Below are 10,083 nucleotides of genomic sequence, written 5' to 3'. Positions count from 1 at the left end.
TTTTGATTTGCATATGTTGAACCAGCCTTGCATCCCAGGGGTGACGCAGACTTGGTCGTGGTGGATAAGCTTTTTGATGTGCTGCAAGCATTCCTATATAACAATAACAGATGAACAGAGAACCAAATCATGAGTGAACTCTCATTCACAATTGGTAGAAAGAGAATAAAATACCTAGGAATACAACTTACAAGGGATGTGAAGGACCTTTTCAAAGAGAACTACAAATCACTGCTCAAGGAAATAAGAGAGGACACAAACAAATGGAAAAACATTCCATGCTTATGGATAGGAAGAGTCAATATCGTGAATATGGCCTTACTGCCCAAAGTAATTTATAGAATCAATGCTATCCCCATCAAGCTACCACTGACTTTCTTAATAGAATTGGAAAAAACTACTTTAAATTTCATATGGAGCCAAAAAAGAACCAGCATATCCAAGAAAATCCTAATCAAAAGGAACAAAGCTGGAGGCATCATACTACCTGGCTTCAAACTATACTACAAGGCTACAGTAACCAAAACAGATATATAGACCAATGGAACAGAACAAAGTCCTCAGAAATAGCACCACAAATCTACAACTATCTGATCTTGGACAAGCCTGACAAAAACAAGAAATGGGGAAAGGACTCCCTATTTAATAGATGATGTTGGGAAAACTGGCTAGCTATGTGCAGAAAGCTGAAACTGGATCCCTTCTTTACACTTTATACAAAAATTAACTCAAGGTAGATTAAAGACTTAAACATAAGACCTAAAACCATAAAAACCCTAGAAGAAAACCTAGGCAATACCATTCAGGACATAGGCATGGGCAAAGACTTCACGACTAAAATACAAAAGCAATGATGACAAAAGCCAAAATTAACAAATGGGATCTAGTTAAACTAAAGAACTTCTGCACAGCAAAAGAAACTACCATCAGAGTGAACAGGCAACCTACAGAATGGTAGAAAAATTTTGCCATCTATCCATCTGACAAAGAGCTAATATCCAGAATCTACAAAGAACTTAAACAAATTTACAAGAAATAAACAACCCCATCAAAAAGTGGGTGAAGGATATGAACAGACACTTCTCAAAATAAAACATTTATGCAGCCACAAACATATGAAAGAAAGCTCATCATCACTGGTCATTAGAGAAATGCAAACCAAAACCACAATGAGATACCATCTCACGCCAGTTAGAATGGTGGTCATTAAAGAGTCAGGAAACAACAGATGTTGGAGAGGATGTGAAGAAATAAGAACACTTATACACTGTTGGTGGGAGTGTAAATTAGTTCAACTATTGTGGAAGACAGTATAGCAATTCCTCAAGGATCTAAAACTAGAAATATCATTTGACCCAGCAATACTATTACTGGGTGTATACCCAAAGGATTATAAATCATTCTGCTATAAGGACACATGCACATGTATGTTTGTTGCAGCACTGTTCACAATAGCAAAGACTTGAACCAACCCAAATTCCCATCAATGATAGACTGGATAAAGGAAATGTGGCATATACACACCATGGAATACTATGCAGCCATAAAAAAGGATGAGCTCATGTCCTTTGAGGGGACATGGATGAAGCTGGAAACCATCATTCTCAGCAAACTAACACAAGAAGAGAAAACCAAACACAACATGTTCTCACTCATAAGTGGGAGTTGAACAATGAGAGCACATAGACATAGTGGGAGGTGGGCATCATACACCAAGGCCTGTCTGCGGGTCAGGGGCTGGGGGAGGGATAGCATTAGGAGAAATACTTAATGTAGATGAAGGGATGATGGGTGCAGCAAACCACCATGGCACATGTATACATATGTAACAAATCTGCACGTTCTGCACACGTACCTCAGAACTTATTATTTTGTCAGGACACCATCTGGCATGCCTCAAGCTATATGACATTAGTAGGCTACCACCTCAAGCAGCTTTGATCTTATGCTGCTTTGCAATTTTTGGGATAGTAAATGTTCAAGAAATTGACAGATATCTCATGGCCAATAAACTGAAACAGGGAATATACAGATTGGAAAATTTTTGTACAGATTGAATAATTATAGGTTGCAATAACTAGAGTGAAAGAAATGAGAACAATAATAAATCTCCATGGCCAGGCATAGTGGCTCTCTCCTGTAATCTCAGCACTTTGGTAGGCTAAGGCAGGTAGATTTATTGAGCCCAGGAGTTCAAAACCAGCCTGAGCAACATGGCAAAACCCTGTATCTAAAAAAAAAAAAAAAAAAAAAGAAAGAAAGAAAGAAAAAAATCCAGATGTGAGATGTGGTGGCACATGCCTGTAGTCCCAGCTACTCAGGACACTGAGGTGGAAGGACCACCTGAGACTGAGGAAGTCAAGGCTGCAGGAGCTGGGATCCTGGCACTGCACTCCAGCCCAGGTGACAAAGCAAGACCCTGTTTCAAAATAATAATAATAATAATAAATCATGTCTCTACTGTGATTTGGGAATAAGAAAAGGAACAGATTGTTGATAGATGAAAGGAAGGTAAGATGCTTATTATAAGTTATTTTAATAAATTGCATGTTGTAAAGAATCATGCTTGGTTGAAGTATCTCAAAACAATGCTGGAAAAAGTGGAAACGCAGAATGTAAAAAAAAGTGCGCTATTTATTTGGGGCTTAACTCAACTTTTCAAGGAAAGAATAACAATATATGGGGAAAGAATAAACCACTATTTAAAACGAAAGAGATTATGAAAGTCTTTTCTTATCAGTGTAGTCCATCCATCTCCGCAACAGAATCACAAATTCCCAGGCTAGAGTCCAGGACTGTCAGAATTGAAGTCTCTAGGAGTAGAACTAAGGTATCTTAACTTCTGTTTTGAGCACAGGTAATTCATAGTCACATGAAAGATTAGAACTACTGGTGTAAAGGATACTCCCAGCAGTAAGCTATAAGAAAACTAGAAATGTGTTAATTACTTGTGAAATTTCATATACATTTATATATATACACACACACACATATTTATATGTGTGTGTGCGTATACACACACACTCATCCTTGTGGATTAAAAATTACATTGATTGTCACTTATTATTTCTACTAAATTTGGAAATAATCAGTTTCAGCATTTATCCAAGTTACTTTGAGCCACAACTTTTCTAAAATATTTGGTGAAAATTATTGACTGACTGTCAGTACACAATGTCAGTGGCTTCTCATATTTGTGACTATCATATATAGTGCCCCCTCCTCTTCCCTCTGGCAGGTGAAAAGGTCTTGAGCATCTTATTTCCTAAAATATTCTGTTGGATAATTTTCTTTTTAAAAGCACTCAACTGCCTATTTTTTATAAAGCTGCAAAGTGGATTAAATGACAAAGTGGAAGGACCTGAAATACAAAATGTGAACTCATAGGACAGGAATATTTCATGTCAAGGACAGACTAGAAGATACCGAATTCAGTAACAACAGACCATTCAACAGTTTCTAAAAAGATTTTTTTTATCCCTAGTAAAACGTAAATTACAGCAATCTCTTTTCAAAATTCTGCAACATAACAAAATAAAAGTAGTGATTCCCTGACATACAATACTGCCAAATTAGATTTTATTCTCTTTGGAAGGATTTTTTTCTCCTTGTGGTAGAAAAAAGGGTAAGGGAAGGTCTTTTAAATATATTGACAGGAATTAAAACCAAAAGCTTCACTGAAAATTGGAGACAGGAAGCATTTATTTTTAAAAATAGATTTTTAAAATAAAAATAGAAATATCCAAATTCAATCTAAACATATATAAAAATCAATCTAATATATCAAAATAACATATTGTGATTTGTCTTTGAGCGAACATCATAAAGTGTACTTACACAAAGTGTAACCTACTAGATGGCATAGCCTATTACACACTAAACTGTGTGGTATAGACTATTGCTCCTAGACTATAAACCTGTACATCACGCTGTCCTGAATACTGTAGCCAGTGGAACAGAATGGTAAGTATCTGTGTATCTAAACATAACTAAACAGAGAAAAAGTACAGTAAATTATGGTATAAAAGATTTTGAAAAATGGTACATTTGTATAAGGCACTTACCATGAATGGAGCCTGCAGGACTGGAAGTTGCCCTTGGTGAGTAGTGAGTGGTGAATGAATGTGAAGGGCCAGAACATTCTGTACACTACTATAGACTTTATAAACACTGCTTACTTAGACTGCAGTAGACTTACTTTTTTTTTTTTTTTTGAGACGGAGTCTCACGCTGTTGCCCAGGCTGGAGTGCAGTGGCGCGATCTCGGCTCACTGCAAGCTCCACCTCCTGGGTTCACGCCATTCTCCTGCCTCAGCCTCCTGAGTAGCTAGGACTACAGGCGCCCGCCACCACGCCCGGCTAATTTTTTGTATTTTTAGTAGAGACGGGGTTTCACTGTGGTCTCGATCTCCTGACCTTGTGATCCGCCCGCCTCGGCCTCCCAAAGTGCTGGGATTACAGGCTTGAGCCACCGCGCCCGGCCAGACTTACTTTTTAAAGGTTTTTTTTCTTTCTTTAATAACAAATTGACTTCAGCTTACTGAATTGTTTTTACTTTTGTAAACTTCCTCATTTTAAAAAACTGTTTTACTCTTTCGCAATACTTAGTTTAAAATACAAACACAATATACAGCTGTCAAAAAATATGTATTTTCTTATTCTATAAGTTTTATTCTATTTTAAACTTTTTTGTTAAGGCTTCTTCCTTAGGTTATAGCATTGTTATAAGTTCATATTCTTTATCTTTGGCAGAACTGTTTTTGTAGAGCTTGTTTATTGTTGACTTACGGGAGCCGGTGATGTGGCTAGTCACAGAATCCCCTCTCCAGCTCTTCACCTTCTGAGAATACCCTTCCAGTAACCACAGTTACCCTGAATTTGTTTTTCTAAATTTTCAAGAGAAAATGAATGCGCACAGTAGGATGACTGCATCTGGCCTCAGGATAACAGCTGGGAAGGCAAAAATCCACTTCATGTAACTCCACTCTTCTGAGCATATACTTGCCACCGGAATCTGCCTACTTTTCTTTATTCTCTACTGTCTTAAGGTAGCTGCTTTTTTATTACACCCAAATTTTATATTCTTTTTGGTGGGTAATCTGTTGGTACAATCAGTACCAAAAGTTGAAGTCTAAATGATATATTTAAGTATTTGCTATGTTCCATTATTTCATCTATTTTCTTCAGGAATTCCAGTTATTGGCATGTTAAATTTCCTTTTTTATGTGTATTATTGCCTTTCCAACATTTTACAATACATTCTTGTTTCAAAGTATTATTACTATATTATCTTTGATCATTACTGAGCCTTACATAATCTCTCTTCTTGCTTGTATCCCTGTCAGTTCTGTCTTAAGTTTTCTAAGCATGTCTTTTTTTTTTCTTATCCCTCTTTCTTATGTTTCATTTTCTCCCCATGACTCACTATCTGGTTACAGAATTCTTGTTTTGCTGATACAGTTTTTGTTTAAAGAAGCCATTGATTGTTTATGACATTTAAACCAAAATATTTTGGCACAATTTTCATCTGCTATGTAGTAACATTTTCCTGGTGATATTTATTTATTAGTAAGTTTGGCTACTTCTTTTTACATGTTTTGTTGCAGTATCTCTGTGCTATGCTGTGCTGATTTGTGCCTCAGTATTGAATTTGGATTGTCTCTGATGTGTTATTTTTAGGAGGTTCCTGTGATATGGGAGTTGGGACTGAGTCAGGAAGAAACACATAGCATCCAGCGTTGTCATGACATGTGTTTATAGTTTAAAGGATCCTTCTCTGCTGTTCCAAAGTCAAACCACTTTCTACAAATATGGTTTATAATGTGGTTCTTTTTAAAGCCATCTCTTCTTGTTTACTCTGAACCAAATTAGTTCTAAAGGGTCTACTTCTGTCTACTCTAATTTTCTTTTCCATTGTTGAAAATACAGGATCATGCTTTTATATTTTAAAAAATACCCTAACTCTGAAAGACTTTCTTGCCAAAATTTCCTAAAATTTGGTTCCACTGGATCCTCCTCTTTTCCTCTTACCTGTTCCTGCATGGCTTTTGCCCAATATCAGTTGTTCTTAACAGTCTTAATGGGAGGTGGGGGTTGTGGGTTTTATCTTTCTTGTAACTTCACTAAAACTGGATTTTGTGAGTATATATGAACATATTTGTGAAGCTGCAATTTCTAAGAGAAGAAATGATGCTAATTTTCACAGCCTTGGTCATAATGAAGATGGCCTGGTCAGGTTTTGTTTGTTTGTTTTAGCTTTTTATTGTTTCCACTGAGTAAAGTACCTTTTTTTATTTGCAATGCAACAGATGTCCAGTTATTTGATCGGCTGAATATTACATTTATTTAGATGCTATTAGATTCTACATGTGTAATCCAAAAATAAATACAAGGTTTTTTGTTCATATGTCAATATGTAAGCATAAAAGGAAACATTAATTATAAGCCCAAGAAATAGAAAGAAGAAAGGTTAGTGACAACTCTAAGATATGCTTCTGAAAAATCAAGTGTTCCCAGATATATAATCAATATTTCCTGGTTGAAAAAAAAAGTAAAAACCAGATATACAAAGTAAGAGGCATATTTAAAATTTTAATGTATTTAAGAGTCTATCTACATATTAAATCTACACATGTAACATTTCTATTTCAAAAATGTGAAATAATGTTTGATTCTTAATAGTTTTATCACAAACATAATTCACATGATTACAAAAATATTGAAAAACAGAAAACTATAAATTAGAGATTTGAAGACTTAAAATATTTATACTTTTTTCCACTAGAAATACCTACTATTAACATTTGATTATATTTCTTCCCAGTCTGTTTTCAATGTGGTGTATGTGCATGTGTGTGCTAATGAGTGGATGGATAGACAGTGGAGATATTGAGAGATTTTGTTTATTTTTGAAGCACACTTTTTCATCTAGTCCTATATATTGAGTATATTCAAATATATTTATTTTTTATAATATGACATTATTCCCTTAATAATACTTCAACATATAAATGATTATAATTTATTTGGAATTAAAGGTGGTTTCTAAATGTTTGCTACCATGGATAATACACTTATATTTTATTGATTTATTGATTTAATTTATTTATTTATATTGAGAAAGGAGTCTCGCTCTGTCACTCAGGCTGGAGTACAGTGGCACGATCTCGGCTCACTGCAATCTCCGCCTCCCATGTTCAAGCCATTCTCCTGCCTCAGCCTCCCGAGTAGCTGGGATTACAGACACCCGCCACCACACCTGGCTAATTTTTGTGTTTTTAGTAGAGACGGGGTTTCGCCATGTTGACCAGGCTGGTCTTAAACACCTGACCTCAAGTAATCTGCCCGCCTTGGCCTCCTAAAGTGCTGGGCTTACAGGCACGAGCCACTGCGTCTGGTCAATACCCTTATATTTAAACCTTAGTTCATAGCTCTGCTTAGGTCATAATGGTGGATTGTGAAAGAGATAGAATTAGCACAGACTATGAACATCTTTAAGGCTCTAGACACATACTATGAAATTAGTTGCTAGAAAATCTGAGATAAATTATGTTGCCAGTACTAAATATAGTTGTGCCTGTCTTCTGGCAATGATTTTTTGTTTGTGTAATCTCTGCCAAATCATCAGGAGAGAAATTTTTCCAGTAGTTTGTTATTGTTCTCTCACCAAATTACCACCAATTTGAGACATAAAACAATACTCTTATTATCCTAGCGTTCTATGGATCAGAAGTTCAGGCACAGTATGGTTCAGCTGTTTCTCTGGTCCTGGTTTCACAAGGCTGAAATCAAAGTGTGAGTACGGCTGTGTTACTTTTAGAGGATCTAGGAATGAATCCACTTCCAAGCTCGTTCAGGCTGTTGGAAAAATGTACTTCCATGCAGTTGTAGGACTGAAGTCCAAGATAACTTGCTGTATGTCGGCTGTGAAGCCATTCAAATGTTTTGGCTGGAGCGCCTTTCTCCATCTTCAAAGCTAGCAAAGGCAGGTTGAGTCCTTCTCATGCTTCTAATCTCCCCAAACTCTCCTTCTGTTTCATCTCTCCTCCCTCCTTCCGTGCCATTTCTGACTGACACTTCTGCCTTCTGCTGCTGCTTTTAAAAGCTCATAAGATAAAACTGAACCCAGGATAACAGTTTTTAGTTTTAGTTTAGTTTTCATTTATGTATGGTAGAAAAACATTTTTTGTAGTTTAATTGGTCATATATATCAGAAAAATGTTTTTTTGTAGTTTAATTGGTCATACATATGATTTCTATTTTTTTGTGAGTAGAAGGTTGTGTCATTTGCTAATTTTCATTGGAGGTAATAGCATTTTATTTTTATATATTTATATAAAATACATTACTTTTATATAAAATTTATATATACTGTGTATAATTTTTATGTTTTAAGTATATTGAATCATCTTGCTTTTATAATATGAAGTTTTGTGGTTAATATTTTAATGCTTCTTGGCTTTATTTCATGTTTATTGTAAGGTTTAAATATGCATTTTTAAATAGCTAATTTTCCAATAATATTTTGCAGACTGAAATATATATTGAAATATATTTTGATTTGCATCCTTTGTTCAATATCAGTATCTTGTAATATTTTTCAACTCTTTACAAGAGCTATTCTTTCCCGTTGATCTGTTTATTTCCTTCCACAATAATATTGTTATATGCAAAGTACTGTCACATCTGGAATATAAAGTCAAGGAGCTTGTTCATCACTTTTGTTTTAAAATTCACTTTGACATTACTCTTGAATTTTAATTCTAGAATGTCCTCTTCTTAAGAAATCCATTGAAACTTTAGTAGAGGCTGCATTCATCATATAAGTGAATTTAGGATAAACTTTCTTCCTTAAAGTGTTTCTCCCTTTTAAATGATCATATTAAGACTACATAAATAAGTGACATTCACTGTCCTTCTCTATATATGTGTGTGTGTGTGTGTGTGTGTGTGTGTGTGTGTGTGTGTATGTGTCCACCAACATACGGCCTGGTTATTTTGAAGAATTTTTCTCATAGTCTTATCAGTGAAATTTCTTGGTTTAATATAGCCAATGCATATATTTATGTGTTGGCTTACCATTTTTATAGATTTTTAAATTTCAGAATAATCCTACTGATTGTTTGATAAGCTATGTACACATGGATATTCTCCATAAAGGATATTATTTTGATTATTTTGACTCTTCTTTTTTAATGATTTGATATAATTATATGAATTCTTGATTTTCTGATGATAATGCCGTTCTTTTGTGCTTATTGCAGAAATATTATCTTTCAGTGTGGTAAAAAAATGAAATTTTTGCAGCTTTATTGATTATAAAATCATCTAGCATTATAAAGTTTTGTTAAATTACTGCACAGTTATGTTTCTATCATTGTCTTCTTGCGTTTTTAAATAATATTTGTTATACTTTTCATTATTCTCATAAACTATGATGCTTTATAAATATAGTTTTGTATTTTGTACTTCTTATGGATACAAAATTACTTCTTATTTAGTGCTTTTTGATATGTTTATTATTTTACATAAAATTAATAGTTGCTTATTTTCATCTGATTTGAATTTATTTGATAAAACTATATAATTCTCATTTTTTACATTTCTAAGAAATTTTATTTTAGTCTTCACTCATATAAGCCATGTAGATTTGCATTTAAGTTTACCTTATGACAGAGAAAAAATAAATGCTTGTGCTTATTACTATAATAGATGTTTGGTCATATTTCCTTTTGATATAATCTTTTATAGTTTTCATACTTTCTTATTGTACTTTTTCAAATTTTTAAAATTTTTGCTATGTTGACTTATTTTGTTTTATTTATTCAGTAATTTTAATGTTATCAGTGTTTACTAGAGTTATTTTATAAATACTTATTAAAATTTTCAAAACTACTTTTTAACATTTATTTTTTAACAATTTAGAATGAAAAATGAAATATTTGCCACATTTTTATTTTCCACCCACTCTTGTATACATGGGTTTTTGTAAGTGTAATATATATCTTAATACCCAGCTTATCTCTAATTCATTTATATTTAACATACCCTCACAACAATAAAATTGGCATTACCTTTTAGACT

At 34.0% G+C, this 10,083-nt stretch overlaps 1 long non-coding RNA gene across 1 annotated transcript in view; it reads left to right on the top strand.

The window, feature by feature from the left end:
* The first annotated feature begins 7,477 nt into the window (after positions 1-7,477).
* Positions 7,478-10,083, top strand: part of LOC126951216 (uncharacterized) — a 36,054-nt gene continuing 33,448 nt past the window's right edge. The window contains exon 1 of the long non-coding RNA XR_007724392.1: positions 7,478-7,794. This is a non-coding gene — a long non-coding RNA (uncharacterized LOC126951216). The remainder of the gene's footprint in view (positions 7,795-10,083) is intronic.

This window comes from Macaca thibetana, chromosome 3, assembly GCF_024542745.1.
Source record: "Macaca thibetana thibetana isolate TM-01 chromosome 3, ASM2454274v1, whole genome shotgun sequence".
NCBI lineage: Eukaryota > Metazoa > Chordata > Mammalia > Primates > Cercopithecidae > Macaca > Macaca thibetana.
Note: the sequence above shows the minus strand (reverse complement) of the source record. Positions and strands in the feature narration are given on the sequence as shown.